At 41.4% G+C, this 16,800-nt stretch overlaps 1 long non-coding RNA gene across 2 annotated transcripts in view; it reads right to left on the bottom strand.

The window, feature by feature from the left end:
- Positions 1-2,869: 2,869 nt before the first annotated feature.
- The window catches only part of LOC132390467 (uncharacterized), a 48,579-nt gene continuing 34,648 nt past the window's right edge, over positions 2,870-16,800 (bottom strand). For both annotated transcript variants that reach the window (XR_009510912.1, XR_009510913.1), the window contains exon 5: positions 2,870-6,435. This is a non-coding gene — a long non-coding RNA (uncharacterized LOC132390467). The remainder of the gene's footprint in view (positions 6,436-16,800) is intronic.

Genomic DNA, 16,800 nt, shown 5'->3' with positions numbered 1-16,800 from the left:
ATACCCCAAATCTCACCCATAGTTGCATTTTCCAATCCAGTATGAACTGCCTTGGTCGCGGACAGATTTCTCAACAAAATTCTGTGAAAATAAATTACTATCATTAAAGTTTGAATTTAAGGAGCGTCACGTTACGTCTGACAAAGGGAGAGCGCGAAGGGATGGTGTGGAAGGAACTCTGTATCTCACACCAGTAGAATGTGATGGCAAGATGCAGGGAGCCTCACTCTGTGTCTGAACCGGGGAGTGTGTAATGCGACGGTGTGGAGGGAGATTCACTCTGAGCCTGACCCCGGTAGTGTGTGATGGGACGGTGTGGTGGGAGATCACTCTGTGTCTGACACCGGGAGTGTGTGATGAGACGGTATGGAAGGGAGATCACTCTGTGTCTGACCACGGGAGTGTGTGATGGGACGGTGTGGTGGGAGACCACTCTGTGTCTGACGACGGGAGTGTGTGATGGGACGTACTGGAGGGAGACTCACTCTGTGTCTGAACCGGGGAGTGTGTGATGCGACGGTGTGGAGTGTGCTTCACTTTGTGTCTGATCAAGGGAGTGTGAGTTGGGACGGTGATGCTGGAGCCTAACTCTGACTCTGAGTCCCGGAGTGTGTGATGAGACCGTATGGAGCTCTCTCTCTCTCTCTCTCTCTCTCTCTCTATCTATCTATCTATCTATATATATACTGCTCTTCAGTTCATCTGACAAATACCTCTTCCTGGCTTGAACTGATTTCAAGTAGATTCGATTTAGAGTTGCAGCAATGCAGATCGGCCTCAGTGTAGGATCTTTCAAACGTGGATATGTAATAAAGCCGGTCTTCATTTCTTTTTTTTTAAACTTTTTTTTATTGCATTTTTAAATGGTTACAAAGTAAAGTATGAAAAAACAATGTATGTAACCGTTACCCCCTCCCCTTAACACCTCCCCCCTAACTGCCCTATAGAAAAAAAAGAGAAAGAAAGAAAAAAAAAAGAAAGAAAGAAAGAATGCCTGGTTGTTGGAAGATCTCCACATGCTCCATGGAATTCGTAATAACTTTAATATGTATATTTATTTCTTTCCCCTAATAAGCAATTGTTTCATCTTCAGAGCATCTATATATTTAATCCTGTCTTTTGTAAATAAGGGCTCCAAATTTTCAGAAATGTTTCATATTTATCTCTTAAATTATAAGTATTTTTTTCTAATGGAATACAACCATAGATCTCTTTCTTCCAAGAGTCTATACTTAAATGTGTATCCGATTTCCAAGTAACTGCAATAGCTTTTTTGGCTACTGCCAGTGCAATTTTTATAAATTCTTTCTGATACTTATTTAGTTTGAGTTTCGGTTTTATCCCTTCAATATTACCTAGTAAAAATAATATTGGATTATGAGGAAATTGTGTTCCTGTAATTTGTTCCAGTAAAAGTCTTAAATTTGTCCAAAAAGGTTGAATTTTAGAGCAAGACCATGTCGAATGGAAAAAGGTACCAGTTTCCTGGTTACATCGGAAACACTGATCCGATAAATTTGGATTTATTTATTTTTTTATTTTTTTGTGGTGTAATATATAATTGATGTAGAAAATTATACTGCGCTAATCTTAACCGAACATTTATTGTATTTGTCATACTATCAAGACACAGTCTTGACCAATTTGTTTCTTCAATTTTAATATTCAAATCACTTTCCCATTTTTGTCTTGACTTATGGACTCCTTGTTTAAATACCTGTCTTTGAATCAAATTATACATACAATATATAATTTTTTTTATTATTTCCTTTTTGAATTAAAATTTCTATTTCATTAACTTTCGGCAATAACATTGTTTGACCTAATTTTTCTCTTAAATAAGCCCTTAATTGAAAGTAACAAAATAAAGTGTTATTTGATATTTTATATTTATTCTTTAATTGATCAAATAACATTAATATACCTCCTTCAAAACAATTCCCTATATATCTAATCCCATTTTGAATCCAATTATATAAAAGTTGATTGTCAATTGTGAAAGGAATAAGTCTATTTTGAATTAAAGATCTCTTTGCTAATAAAGATTTTTTTGTCTCATCATCAACATTTATCTTATTCCATAAATCAATCAAATGTTTTAATATAGGAGATTTTTCTTTTCCCGTATCCATTTAGATTCCCATTTGTATATAAAATCTTCTGGTACGTTTTCTCCTATTTTATCTAATTCTATTCTAATCCATGCCGGTTTATCTTTCTCAAAAAAAGATGCATTAAATCTAAGTTGATTTGCTTTATAATAATTCCTAAAATTTGAAAGTTGTAATCCTCCTGGATCAAATTTCCATGTCAATTTTTCCAACGATATTCTTGACATCTTACCTTTCCAGAGGAATTTCCTCACATATTTGTTTAACTCTTGAAAAAACTTCTGGGGTAATTGATTGGTAATGATTGAAATAAATATTGTAATCTAGGGAATATATTCATTTTTACAGTATTTACTCTACCTACTAATGTTATTGGTAATGCCATCCATTTTTCAAGATCTTCCTGAATTTTTTTCAAAAGTGGTAAATAATTTAATTTGTATAAGATTTTTATATCATTATCAACTCTTATACCTAAATATTTTATACCATTTGCTGGCCATCTAAATTGAGTTATTAATCGACATTGATTATAATCTCCTTTAGTAAGAGGTAAAATTTCACTTATATCCCAATTTATTTTATAACCCGATATTTTCCCATATTCTTCTAGTCTATAAGATAATTTGCGTAGTGAATGTAATGGATCTGTTAAATAAAGTAGAACATCATCAGCAAATAAGTTAATCTTGTATTCTTCCTGATTAACCCTGAAACCCTTAATATCTGGGTCCATTCTAATTAATTAACTAGTGGTTCTATTGCCAACACAAATAAAGCAGGTGATAGTGGGCAACCTTGCCTAGTTGATCTTGTTAACTGAAATGATGTTGAAATTTGACCATTTGTCACTACCTTAGCTTTGGGATTAGTATTTAAGGTTTTAATCCATTTTATAAATGATGTTCCTAGTCCATATTTTTCCAGTACCCTAAATAAAAAATCCCATTCCAATCTATCAAATGCTTTTTCTACATCTAAAGCAACTGCCACACTCATTTCCTCCCTCTTTTGTGCTAGATGGATTATACTAAATAACCGAGTTACATTATCTGCCGATTGTCTATTTTTGATAAATCCTGTTTGATCCATATGCACTAATTTTGGTAAGCATTTAGATAATCTATCAGATAAGATATTTGCTGTTATTTTATAATCGGTGTTTAATAAATAAATAGGTCTATATGATGTTGGTTTTAAAAGGTCTCTATCTTTTTTTGGCAATACTATTAAAATAGCTGTTGAAAAAGATTCTGGAAGTTTATGCGTTCTTTCCGCTTGATATATTAACTCCATAAAAGGAGGAATTAATAAATCTTTAAACTTTTTTTATAACATTCAGGTGGAAAACCATCTTCTCCTGGAGATTTATTACTTTGAAGTGATCCCAAAGCTTCTTCAACTTCCTTCAATGTAAAAGGCATACCTAATCCCTTCTGTTCTTCTGTATTTAATTTTGGAAGAGTTATTTGTGATAAAAATTCTTCTATCTTAACGTCATCATTCTTTGATTCTGATTTATACAACTCAGAATAAAAATTCTTAAAAGCCTCATTAATTTCTAGAGGTTTATAAGTAATTTCATTCACTTTTGTTCGAATTGCATTTATTGTTTTAGAAATCTGATCTGTTTTTAACTGCCATGCAAGAAATTCACCTAGTTCATAATATCTCTGTTTAGTTCTCATAATTGCTTTTTCTGTTCAATATGTCTGGAGTGTATTATGTTTTGACTTCTTATTAATAAGTTGCCTTCGTTTTTCTTCTGTCATATTTCTTTGAGATTCTTTTTCTAATTTTATAAACTCTTTTTCCAATTGATCTATTTCTATCATATATTCCTTCTTAATTTTAGAAGTATAACTTATTATCTGGCCTCTCAAATATGCTATCATTGTTTCCCACAATATAAATTTATCATCAACTGAATGTAAATTTGTAGCTAAAAAGAACTGAATCTGCTTTCTCATAAAATCACAAAAATCTTGACGTTTTAGTAGAATTGAATTAAATCTCCATCTATAAATTGATTCCTCTTTATCTATCATTATCATTGTCATTATTAAAGGAGAGTGATCAGACAATATTCTTGCTTTATATTCCACATTTTTCACTCTATCTTGAGTATTTGTTGATAATAGGAAAAAATCTATCCTTGAATATGTTTTATGTCTATTTGAATAAAATGAATAATCCCTTTCTTTTGGATTGATTCTTCTCCATATAGCAATCAAATTTAAATCTTTCATCAATGATAGAGTTAATTTTGCTACTTTTGATTTTGTAATAGCCTTTATTGATGTATCTAAAACTGGATCTAAACAAAATATTAAAATCTCCACCTATTAATATTTTATCATGTGCATTAGCCAAATTCAAAAAGACCTCCTATATAAATTTTACATCATTTTCATTTGGTGCATAAATATTCATAAGAGTCCATAGTTCTGAAAAAAATTGACAATGTATAATTAAATATCTTCCGGCCGAATCAATTAATATATTTTGTATTTTAATTGGTAATTTTTTATTAACCAAAATTGCAACTCCTCTTGCCTTTGAGTTAAGTGAAACTGCAATAACATTTCCAACCCAGTCTCTTTTTAATTTCTGATGTTCTATATCCATTAAATGAGTTTCTTGTAAGAAAGCTATATCTATTTTCATTTTTTTATTATATGTTAAAATTCTTTTTCTTTTTATTGGTCCATTAAGCCCACTAACATTAAAACTTAAAAAAATCAATAAATTAGTCATTATTTTTATTTATGTCACTCCAATCTATAATAATACCTAATCTTTCAACTTTCATTGCATCCTGGGAAATCTTTTTAGAAGTCACCATGTTGCTATGTGTGTCCCCACCAATCATCCAGGCAAAACAATAGAAGAAAAATAGAAAATAAAGAAAAAAACAAAATACCCCCTTACTAATGTTGTGAAAGAAAAAAAACACAACATTACCCCCCTCTATTGTACGGGTCATGGCAATCGCCGTGATTACACACGTGAATCCCGTAGTAACCGATTCAAAGCTCCGCAGCCCCCCGCAACATAAAAAGTATATATAAAAAAACATACTATTCTCAATTAATATTTCTAAAATTTTACTTTTCTCTCTTATATCGTCCTTAAATGTCCATCAGTTCCATTTGCTTTCTCTGTCTTCGTCTTTAACCATTACATTTAGAAATCGCTACGTTTAATTAACGAAGAGATGGAAGTTTTTGTGCAAACACCTCCGCATCTTGATAATCAGAAAAAAATCTATTTCCTTCCTCCAAAAAATTTATCAGTGTTGCTGGGTGACGCATTAAAATCTTATAACCTTTTTCACATAAAACATTTTTAGCTGGATTAAATTCTTTCTTTCTCTTCAAAAGGTTATAACTTATATCAGGATAAAAAAGAACTGGTTTCTCTGCTATCATCAACGGACCTTTTCTTCTTTTAGCACCCTGGGCAGCCGCCCTCAAAATCTTTTCTTTATCCTGGTATCTTAAACATCTTATCAAAATTGATCGCGGATTTTGATCATCTTGAGATCTTGGTCTTAAGGCTCTGTGCACCCTTTCAATTTCAATTAAAGTTTCTTCTCCCATTTCCAATTTCTCAGGAATCCATTTTTGAAAACAAATTATTGGGTCTTCTCCTTCGGTACCTTCTTTAAGTCCAACAATTTTAATATTGTTGCGTCTACTAAAATTTTCAAGCTTATCAATTTTTCCCACGAGTTGTTTTCTTTCTGATGTCCAGGCATCATTATCATCTTCCATCTTCTTCATTCTTCCATCTTTTTCTTCCATTTTGACGTCCAAATCTGTAATTTTCTTTTCCATTTTTTCCTGTTTCTTTGTCATTTTATCAAACATAGCCTCCATATTTGTTATTGTTTTCTTTAATTACTTTTTGGTTACTTTTAATTACTTTTAATGCATTTAATTTATGCATTATTTGCCTCAAAATCTTTTTTGTATTTTCAGAGGAACTTTCATCTTCTTCTTCTTCTTCTCCATCTTCGTCTGATTTTTCCAGAGAGTCCGCCTCTCTCTCAGACTTGATTCACTGTCGGTTTCAGTCGTTGCTGGGTTTTGTAGTTCTGGTTGCTCTCTTTTGCGCATGCTCGTTCCTTTACGCTTGCGCAGTTCTCGTTGATCTTTCCCTTTAGAAATGGCCGATGCTGCCGCACTCTCCTTTTCTGTTTCACCGGTGGTGTGTTGTACCTGAGTCCGCGGTTCTTCAGTAGAAGTAGGCCTTGATTCTGTTCCAACATGAGCGGTCTTCGCGGTAGCAGTTTTCTTCGTCCACTGTTTATGAGGCATAGCTTAAAACAATCCAAAGTAATTTATAAGTAACCTTAAAAAAGTATTAATTAACTTTTCTTCACTTAAACATTAATTGATTAACTTTTTTACGGGAGGGCTGGGTTTCAGCGTCCCGATCCTACGTCATCACGTGACGTGTCCCCCCCCCCCCCCCCCCTCCCCGGTCTTCATTTCTGATCCAGTCCTTGGAACAAGCATGCTCTGGAATTCAGGAACAAGGAACAGTGATTCTCCCTCCGTCCGTCCCGGAGTCAGGCATTGAATCGTTAACCCCTCCACACCGTCCCATCACACACTCCCGGGGCGAGACACAGAGTGAATCTCCCTCCACACCGTCCCATCACACAATCCGGGTGTCAGACACAGAGTGAATCTCCCTCCACACCGTCCCATCACACACTCCCGGTGTCAGACGCAGAGTGAATCTCCCTCCACACCGTTCCATCACACACTCCCGTGGTCAGACACAGAATGAATCTCCCTCCACCCCGTCCCATCACACACTACCGGTGTCAGACACAAAGTGAATTTCCCTCCACACCGTCCCATCACACCCTCTCGGTGTCAGACACAGAGTGAATCTCCCTCCACCCCGTCCCATCACACACTCCCGGAGTCAGACACAGAGTAAATCTCCCTCCACACCATCCCAGCACACAATCCCGGTGTCAGACACAGAGTGAATCTCCCTCCACCCCGTCCCATCACACACTCCCGGAGTCAGACACAGAGTAAATCTCCCTCCACACCATCCCAGCACACAATCCCGGGGTCAGACACAGAGTGAATCTCTCTCCACCCCGTCCCATCACACACTCCCGGAGTCAGACACAGAGTGAATCTCCCTCCACACCATCCCAGCACACACTCCCGGGGTCAGATACAGAGGGAATCTCCCTCCACACCGTCCCATCACACCCTCCCGGTGTCAGACACAGAGTGAATCTCCCTCCACCCCGTCCCATCACACACTCCCGGGGTCAGACACAGAGTGAATCTCCCTCCACACCGTCCCATCACACACTCCCGGGGTCAGACACAGAGTGAATCTCCCTCCACCCCGTCCCATCACACACTCCCGGGGTCAGACACAAAGGGAATCTCCCTCCGAACCACCATGAGAGGCCTTGTTGTAAGCTTTTCAAATTCGACTAATACAATATCCACCCCGGGCTTCATCAATCAACCATTTTTCATAAACAATGTGATCAGGTTTGTAAACTATAATCTCACCCACACAAAGCCATTTTGCAAACCTCAAAAAAAATATGCCTTTACCGATGTGAGTTGAGTCTATGAGTAAGAATTAATGTAAAGACTTATGCACGAGTCAACCATTTACTGGACGTACAAAAAGGCTGGATGAGCTCAGCAGGGCCGGCAGCATCAGTTGAAAAAAGCAGTCAATGTTTCTGGTCGAGAACCTTCGTCAGGTCTAAAGAAGCAGGGGGCAGGGGCCCTATGAAGAAGATGGCGGAAAACCAATCAGAGGAAAGATCAAGGGTGGGGAGGGGAAGCAGGGAGGGGTTAGGCAGGAGAGGAGAAGAAGGTATCTAAGGGAAAAGCACAATGGGTTGTTGACCCCACCAGACCACCACACCAGCCTCCGGAACCAGCATATTATCCTACGCAACTTCCGCCACCTTCAACAGGACCCCACCACTAAGGACATCGTTCCATCTCTACCCCTCTCTTCTTTTCGCAGGGATCGTTCGCACGCATCTATCCGAACTTCTCTTAAATATTGAAATCAAACTTGCATGCAACACTCATTCTGGCAGCTCGTTCCAACACTCTCACAACCGTCTGAGTGAAGAATTTTCCTTTCCTGTTCTCCTTAAACTTTCACCCATCATCCTTAACTCATGCCCTCTGGTTGTAGTACCTCCCAACCCCCATGGAAAAAGCCGACTTGCATTCACCCAATCACTGGGACTTCACCTCTGCAGGGGTGATCGATACCAAAGGGATAGTTTGCATCTTCACTAGAAAGGGGTGGTGGTCAGTATCCTGAGGTTCTGCGCTGTTTTTTCACCACACGTTTTCTGACAAACGATCATCGCAATTGGCAAACAAGAGGAAATCTACAGCTGCTGGAACTTCGAGCAACAAACTCAAAATGCTGGAGGAGCTTCGCAGGTCAGGCAGCATCTTTGAAAAAAAAAGTACTTCTTCTGTTAATGCTGTCTGGCCTGCTGAGTTCTTCAAGCAATTTGTGTGTGTAGACCATCGTACGTTATAGTCTGTAACTTCCTTTTGGAATTGAAGACAATTCGATGTGGCTGAACCGAGGCGAGATAGCCGATCCTTTGCTGAGAGCAAGGAAGACACAAGCTTCGATCGGTGTCAGCACCGTGCGAAAGCCAGTTGCAGGTGCTGAGGTTTGGGCAAGATTGAGTCTGTGTTTTACTTTAGTAGCAATGTTAGATCTGTGAAGGGAGCACTGGTCTGAACTGCCCAGAGAAATTACTCTTGCCAATGGAACTGTTTTGAACGCTGACATTAAATTTCTTATAATGGACTGCACGAATCCTAATCTCTGAAACTACTTCACGAGAATGAACGTGAAGTCTGTTATTGCATCTACGGGGTAATGGGATCAGATTTAGCTAACTGTACGGACAATAGCTATGTCACCAGTGATATCACAACTTCTGCTGATGGCAGTTACAGAGTCGGCTGGCAGGCTGAACAAACGCTGTCAAGGGGTTATTACAATTCGGCATATGTAGTACCAAATAGATACCATCTGCCAGCGTTGAAGGATGAAGGAGACTGAGCAACGTTACTGGATTGCAGTGTTCCTGTTCTGGGACCGTGGATAGACATGAAAAGCCAGAGAAAGCAGCACCTCCTAGTGGCCCCATATTTTAATTCCGCGTCCCATTCCCATTCTGATATGTCTATCCACGACTCCTCTACTGGCACGATGAAGCCACACTCAGGTTAGAGGAACAACACCGCATATTCCGTCTGGGTAGCCTCCAACCTGATGGAATGAACATTGATTTCTCTAACCCGTTAATAACCTCCCTCCCTTTCTTAGCCCATCCCTGATTGATTTATTCCCCACCCTCCCTTTTTACGGAGACACTAATCTTACCTCCACTAATGCCCACCTTTAAGTACTCACCCTGGCATTTTAAAGCTGCACCTTGTCATATTTGATACTTGCACCCTGGGTAAGTGATTCTGCTTGTCTACGCCTCTCTTAGTTTTATAAAGTTCTACCATTTCACCTGTCAGCCTCCTTCACTTCGTGGAAAACAGTCCAAGTCAGTATGATCTTTCCTTGTAACTGAATCCCGCGGTCCATGTAACATTCCTGTGAATCATTTTTGCATCGTTTCAGCTGAACCACATCCTTCCTCTCGTGGTGACCAGAACTGCACAGGGTACTCCTGGTGTGGTTTCATTATTGATTTGTACAACTGTAATATGATATCCCAGCTCCTCTCAAAGCCTTTTGCCGATGAAGGCAAGCATGACGTGCACCTTCTTCACAACCTTGTCTACCTGTGTTGGCACCTTCATGAAATTATGTACCTGTACCCCAAGTCTTTCTTTTCGTCAACAATCCTCAGGAACCTATTATTCTCTGTCTGTGTCATAACCTGCTTTAACTTTGCAAAATCCATCATTGTGCATTTGTCTGACACTGTAACAAAACCTCTCTATAAATATCTTCAGCAATAAATATCAATGAACCATTCACCTCTGAACCTTGGTCATATATGATTTTATGAACCACTCACTACACCCATCTCTACTTCGTTGTGCAGGAGAACACATTGACGCCTCTCTATTTCTCTCATTGACAATTTATCTCTACATAAATAATTGTCTGACTTTTGTTTCCTCCTGCTTCTCTGCATGCCATCACACTTTACCACATTAAGCTTCATTTACCAAGTATTCTTCTCACCAGCTTCCCCATGTCTTGTTGGAGAGACCAGATGTTCAAACACAACACGTCCCCTCATCACGTTCCCCATCATTGACACCGTGGATTCCGCACATTCTGCCCTTTCATCGGGTCATTAATATCAATAAGTCATTGATGATCCCTGGAAAACTCCACCAATTATATCCTCCTTACACGTTATTCTGTCTCAGTATGATAACCTGACTTCAATCAATATTAACACACTTCCTTTCCAGCACAGAGCTCTTGTCTTGTGCACTTGCCTTACATGTGGTAAATGCCCCTGAAAGTACAAAGACACACTTCTCCAACTTCCCCTATAAAGTCTCAAAACTCTGGTATCACACAAAATGCTGGTGGAACGCAACAGGCGAGGCAGCATCTATAGGGAGAAGGGCTGTCGAAGTTTCGGGCCGAGAACCTTCGTCAGGACTAACTGAACGGAAAGATAGTAAGAGATTTGAAAGTGGGGGGGAATTCAAAATGTCAGGAGAAGACCGGAGGGGGTGGGGTGAAGCTGAGAGCCAGAGAGGTGATTGGTAAAAGGGTTACAGAGCTCGAGAAGGGAAAGGATCATGGGACGGGATGCCGAGTGAGAAGGAAAAGGGGAGGGGAGCACCAGAGGGAGATGGAGAACAGGCAGAGTGATGCGCAGAGAGAGAAAGAAAAAATAAAGGGAGAAAGGGGAAAAAAACTAAATATGTCAGGGATGGGGTAAGAAGGTGCATTAACGGAAGTTAGAGAAGTCAATGTTCATGCCATCAGGTTGGAGGCTAACCAGCTGGTATATAAGGTGTTATTCCTCCAACCTGAGTGTGGGGTGAAGGGTCTCGGCCCGAAACGTCGACAGTGCTTCTCCTAATAGATGCTGCCTGGCCTGCTGTGTTCCACCAGCATTTTCTGTGTGTTGTTTTAATATTCAGTAACCCAGGATACAGGGTCCAAGACCAGGTTCCAGATGGACAGGGTGGTGAAGAGGGGTTTGGAACACTGTCCTTCAGTCAGGGCACCGAATATAGAAGCTGGGATGAAATGGTGCAGATGTACACCACGTTGGTTTCGCCGCATTTTGCAAATAGAGTTTAGTTTAGGTCGCCCTGCTGTATGACAGACACCAATCAGCTGGAAAGAGTGCAGAGGAGATTTACTGGGATGTGACTGGATCTCAAAGGACTGAATTGTGAAAGGTGTTTTGGACAATTTTCCCTGGAATGTCAGAGAATGAGTGCTGGTATTGCAGAGGTGTATTGCAGTGTGGGTCGAATAAAACAGTCTTTCTGCCAGTGTTGGGGAATCAGGAACCGGAAGGCATTGGTGTAAGAGGAGATCTAATAGGAACCTGAAGGGCAACATTTCCAAGCACAGGCTGGACAGCAAATGGAATGAGCTACTGGGGGAGTGGTTGAATGAGGTACATCGAAGCAGTACTCGGACAGGCTAATGGGAAGGAAAGGTTTTGAAGGATATGGGTCAGAAGGTGGGAAATGGGACAAGGACGGAGGATAACATTGTTCATAATATCGTTGTGAGGCGGTTACAGACCAGAAGCTCAGATGGGAATTTTGGTCAGTGTGGACCATTTGAGCTGAAGACTTGTTTCTGTGCTGTGTGAATCTGACTGTAAACCCTCTTGGTTTAGTTCAATGACATTAAACTTTTCTAAATGACTTGTCATTTCTTCACAGATTATAGACTCCAGTACAGTTACCTACTTTGTTTTCCTTTCTCTTCCACACTTCAGCAATGGTTTTCAGCTCCACTGGGACCTTTCTGTAACAGTGATTTTTGACAGATTCCAATGTCTCTACTTTCTCTCCAGCCTTCCTGTGAAACCGTCTGGTGCAGGTCGTTGGGAACTGGATATTTTTGCTTTTAGTCCCATTAGTTTATCACCCCTGATGGTGATTGCTACACATTATGGCACAGCATTGAAATGTCACCGTTAGATATCTGTAGGATGTTTGCTGTGTCCCCACTGAAAACACTAATGGAAATTATTGAGTTAACTAATCTGTTTTTCCTTGATATTTTTATCTTTTGTCGCATCATGAGTTACTGGAAAAATCCCGACTGTTTTGTCCACCCTGTCGTTGCCTCTTTGTTTGTTCTCTGAGTTAATATTTACCTTGAACTCTTTTAACCACAGACTGTTGTTTGCTCTCTGTGATTCCTCTGTCTGATCGGGATAAATGTTGGCTCTAACGAACCTTCTCCTTAAACATCTGCCACTGCTCATATTCAGGATCCTTCACCGCAAGAACTCTCTGTAATACCACCTCTTTACACAGATTACAACTGAAATGGCATGTTCCTGGGTAAATAAACTACTGTATGAAACTGTCTCTGACCATTCCACAAATTCCTCTTCCACTGAACCAGTCTGATTATTTTAATCAATAAACAAACAGAAGCAAACACACAGAGAATGTTGGAGGAACTCAGCAACCAGTCGACAGCTCGGGCTGGGAACCTTCATTCTGATTAAAGAGAAAGAGACAAAAGCCAGAATTAGGTGATGGGGGAGGAGTAGAAGGACAAGTGAGTGCGGGAGGGGTCTGGTTTCTGGAGGAACGATTATGTGAAGAGCTGAGTGACAGGCAGAAAAGGCAAAGAGATGAAGCGAAAGGAATCTAACAGGAGAGACGCAGGACCACGGGATTACACAAAAGAGATGGAGAGCCAGACAGAATTGATGAGGAGGTCATGGCGGTGCGTGAGGGGAAGTGAAGGAGTAAAAAGCCACCAGAATGGGGCGGGGGGATCCGAAGGAACGCTGAGGTGGAGTGGGCGGAAGAAGCACAGGATATTCATTTCTTGAATTTGAAGAAATCAATGTTCATGCCGTCGAGATTGGAGGCTACACAATCGGAATATGAGTCGTTGCTCATTCAACATATACTTGGCCTCATCGCAGCAGGAGAGGGGGCCATAGTCAGACATGCTGTTGATGGCCCTCCGCTGGTCAGGTTCGACCATGGATATTGTACCTTCGCGGATGAAAGTCAATATGCAAGTCAGGGTAGTACGATACATAAAGCAAGCTGTTGCCCATGCAGGGGTGAATGCTCTCCACGCAGCTGATGAATCCAGAGCAATGGTCGAGACCGATGCAGTCAGGCACCAGAGGTGTCGCAGAATTAGCGGTGTGTCTCGAAGTAGGGATGACCGTCTCTAATGACATTTGAAATATTTCTGTCACAGCCCTAGCTGTATCTACACTAACTTCCCTCAAGGTCCAAGGGAAAATCCTGTCAGGACCTAAAGGCTTTTGCCATTTTATATTCGTTAAAAGCGCCAGTACTTCCTCTTTTTTACTCATCATAGTTTCCACAACTACCATACTTGTTTCCCTTATCTTACACGATACAATATACTTCTCCTTATTGAATACCGAAGAAAATAAATTGTTCAAAATCGACCCCATCTCTTTTGGCTCCACATATAGCTGTCCACTCTGATTCTCTAAGGGACCAATTTTCTCCCTTACTATCCTTTTGCTATTGATATAACTGTAGAAACCTTTAGGATTTATTTTCACCATACTTGCCAAAGCAACCTCGTATCTTCTTTTAGCGTTTCTATTTTCTTCCTTAAGAAAATTTATTTATATTCTTTATATTCCTCAAACACGTCATTTACACCATGCTGCCTATATTTATTATAGATCTTTCTCTTTTTCGAAATAATCTTCCAATGTCCCTTGAAAACCATGGCTCTCTCAAACATCTCACACTCTCTCATACCCGGACTCCAGCACCATCAATACTGGTTCAAAAGACCATGTAATGGCCCCCCGTCGATCTCGGCTGCCACAGCAACCCAGGGCATATTCAAAATCCGGACTCCAGCACCATCAATGCTGGTTCCAAAGACCATGGAATGGCCCCGCCGTCGATCTCGGCTGCCACAGCAACCCAGGGCATATTCAAAACCCGGACTCCAGCATCATCAATGCCAGTTCCAACGACCATGGACACCTTCAACGCAATTGCGCAGACCCCAACTGCGACTCCAGCCTTGAACACCAGGCCGGGTCTTCACGTGCTGCGGTTGTGACTCCTGTCTGACCTTCCCCAAGCACCACTCTGCATTCTCCTCTCCCTCAATCCCATCCTCAGCTCCTGGACCCTCAGAGGCTCCACCTTCCTCTCACCCTAATCCTCCCCTCTCCACCGACTTCACCAGCCTCTCCCCTGTGATCTTATCTCTCACCCGTGCCGGGAATTTACCATCCCCTCCGACATTCAACTCCCTGAGGCAGAGTGCTCTGTCCTCAGTAAAGACCTCATCTTTGTGCTCCTTCGCCCACACCTCAGCGAGTTCGACGTACGCCATGATGCTGAACTTTTCTTCCGCCGGCTCCGTCTACGAGCCTAATTCTTCGGCAAGGACTCCCACCCCCACCGATGACCCGTCTTCAACCAAACTCCTCTTCATCAACACCCCGCTCTGGTCTTCTGCCTGCTCTGGATCTCTTTATTGCTAGCTGCTGACGGAACATCAACCATCTGGACTTCCACTTGTTCCACTTCCAACCTCACTTCTTCCGAAAGCTCTGCTCTCCGCTCCAACCCCAAACTCAGTATCAAACCCGCTGATAAGGGGGCGCTGTCGTGGCCTTGTGTACTGACTTCTACATGGCCGAGGCACAGCGACAACTCACTGATACCTCCTCTTACTTACACCTCGATCATGACCCTACTAAGGAGCACCAGGCCACTGTCTCCCACACCATCACCAACCTTGTCAGCTCAGGGGAGCTCCCATCCCCTGCCACCAATCTCATAGTTCCCACACACTGTACTTCCCGTCTCAGCCTCCTGCACAAGATCCACAAATCCACATGCCTGTCCAGGTAGACCTATTGTCTCAGCTTGCTTCTGCCCCACCGGACTCATTTCTGCGTATCCTGACACTGTTTTATCCAACCTTGTTCAATCCCTTCCCACCTATGTTCGTGACACTTCTCATGTTCTGAATTTTTTCAGTGATTTTTAGTTCTATTGCCCCCCACTGCTATATTTTCGCCATAGACGTGCAGTCCCTATATACCTCCATCCCCCACCAAGAAGGTCTTAAAGCTCTCCGATTATTTTTGGATTCCAGACCAAACCAATTCCCGTCTATCACCACTCAACTCCGTCTAGAGGAATTCATTCTCACTCTCAATAATTTGTCCTTTGGCTCCTGCCACTTCCTCCATACCAAAGGTGCAGCCAGGGGCACCCGCATGGGTCCCATCTACGTCAGCCTTTCTGTTGGCTTTGTGGAGCAGTCCATGTTCCAAGCCTATATGAGTATCTGCCCCCCTCTTTTCCTTCGCTACATCGACGACTGCATTGGTGCTGCTTTCTGCACGCATGCTGAACACGTTGATTTCATTAACTTTCCCTCCAACTTCCATCCTGTTCTCAAATTTACCTGGTCCATTTCCGACACCTCCCTCCCCTTTCTTGATCTTCCTGTCTCCATCTCTGGAGACGGCTTATCTACACATATCTTCTATAAGCCGACTGAATCTTACAGCTACCTGGACTATTTGAATTCCCACCATGTTTCTTGCAAAAATGTCATCCCCTCTTCGCAATTCCTGCGTCTCCGCCGCATCTGCTCTCGGGATGAGGCTTTTCATTCCAGGACGAAGGAGATGACTTCCTTTTTCTATATGCCGTCTGGGCAGCATCCAACTTGATGGCATGAACATTGACTTCTCTAACTTTCGTTAATGCCCCTCGCCTTCTTACCGTAGCCCTGATTTAGTTATTTCCCCCCCCCCCCCGCCACTTTTTGTTCTCTCTCTGTCCATCACGCTGCCTGTTCTCCATCTCACTCTAGTGTTCCTCTCCACCTTTCTTTCTCCCTAGGCCTCCCTTCCCATGTTCCTTTCCCTTCTCCAGCCCTGTATCCCTTTTGCCAATCAACTCTCTAGCTTTTTGCTTCAACCCACCCGCTCAGGTCTTTTCTTATATTTTTGCATTTCCCCCTCCACCCCCTATTTTCAAATCTCTATCTTTTCTTTCAGTTAGTCCTGACGAATGGTCTCGGCCCGAAACATCGACAATGCTTCTTTCCATAAATGCTGCCTGGCCTGCTGCGTTCCACCTTCATTTTGTGTGTGTTTCTCGAATTAGCAGCATCTGCAGATTTCCTTGTGTTTACATTGATTTCTTACAATTTTAAAAGTAAGGTTGCTATTAATTGATACCAAATTATTCAAAGGAAAATGTTCATTCTTATGAAAGTTTATTTTGTCCTGAAAACTGGCAAAAACAGGAGAATGAAGGAAGTACGAAAGGTAATGAAGTCTTAACATTAGAAATATAAAGCAAAAGGTCTTCGGCATAATGCAAAAGTTCTAAAGAAAGGACATATTTGACACAGCTTTGTGGACCAAGGAGCCTGTATTGTGCTGTTGCAATTCTGTGTTCTGTATGTTCCT

This window comes from Hypanus sabinus, unplaced genomic scaffold, assembly GCF_030144855.1.
Source record: "Hypanus sabinus isolate sHypSab1 unplaced genomic scaffold, sHypSab1.hap1 scaffold_913, whole genome shotgun sequence".
Classification (NCBI taxonomy): Eukaryota; Metazoa; Chordata; class Chondrichthyes; order Myliobatiformes; family Dasyatidae; genus Hypanus; species Hypanus sabinus.
The sequence above is the reverse complement of the archived record's forward strand: the minus strand, read 5'-3'. Positions and strand labels throughout refer to the sequence as shown.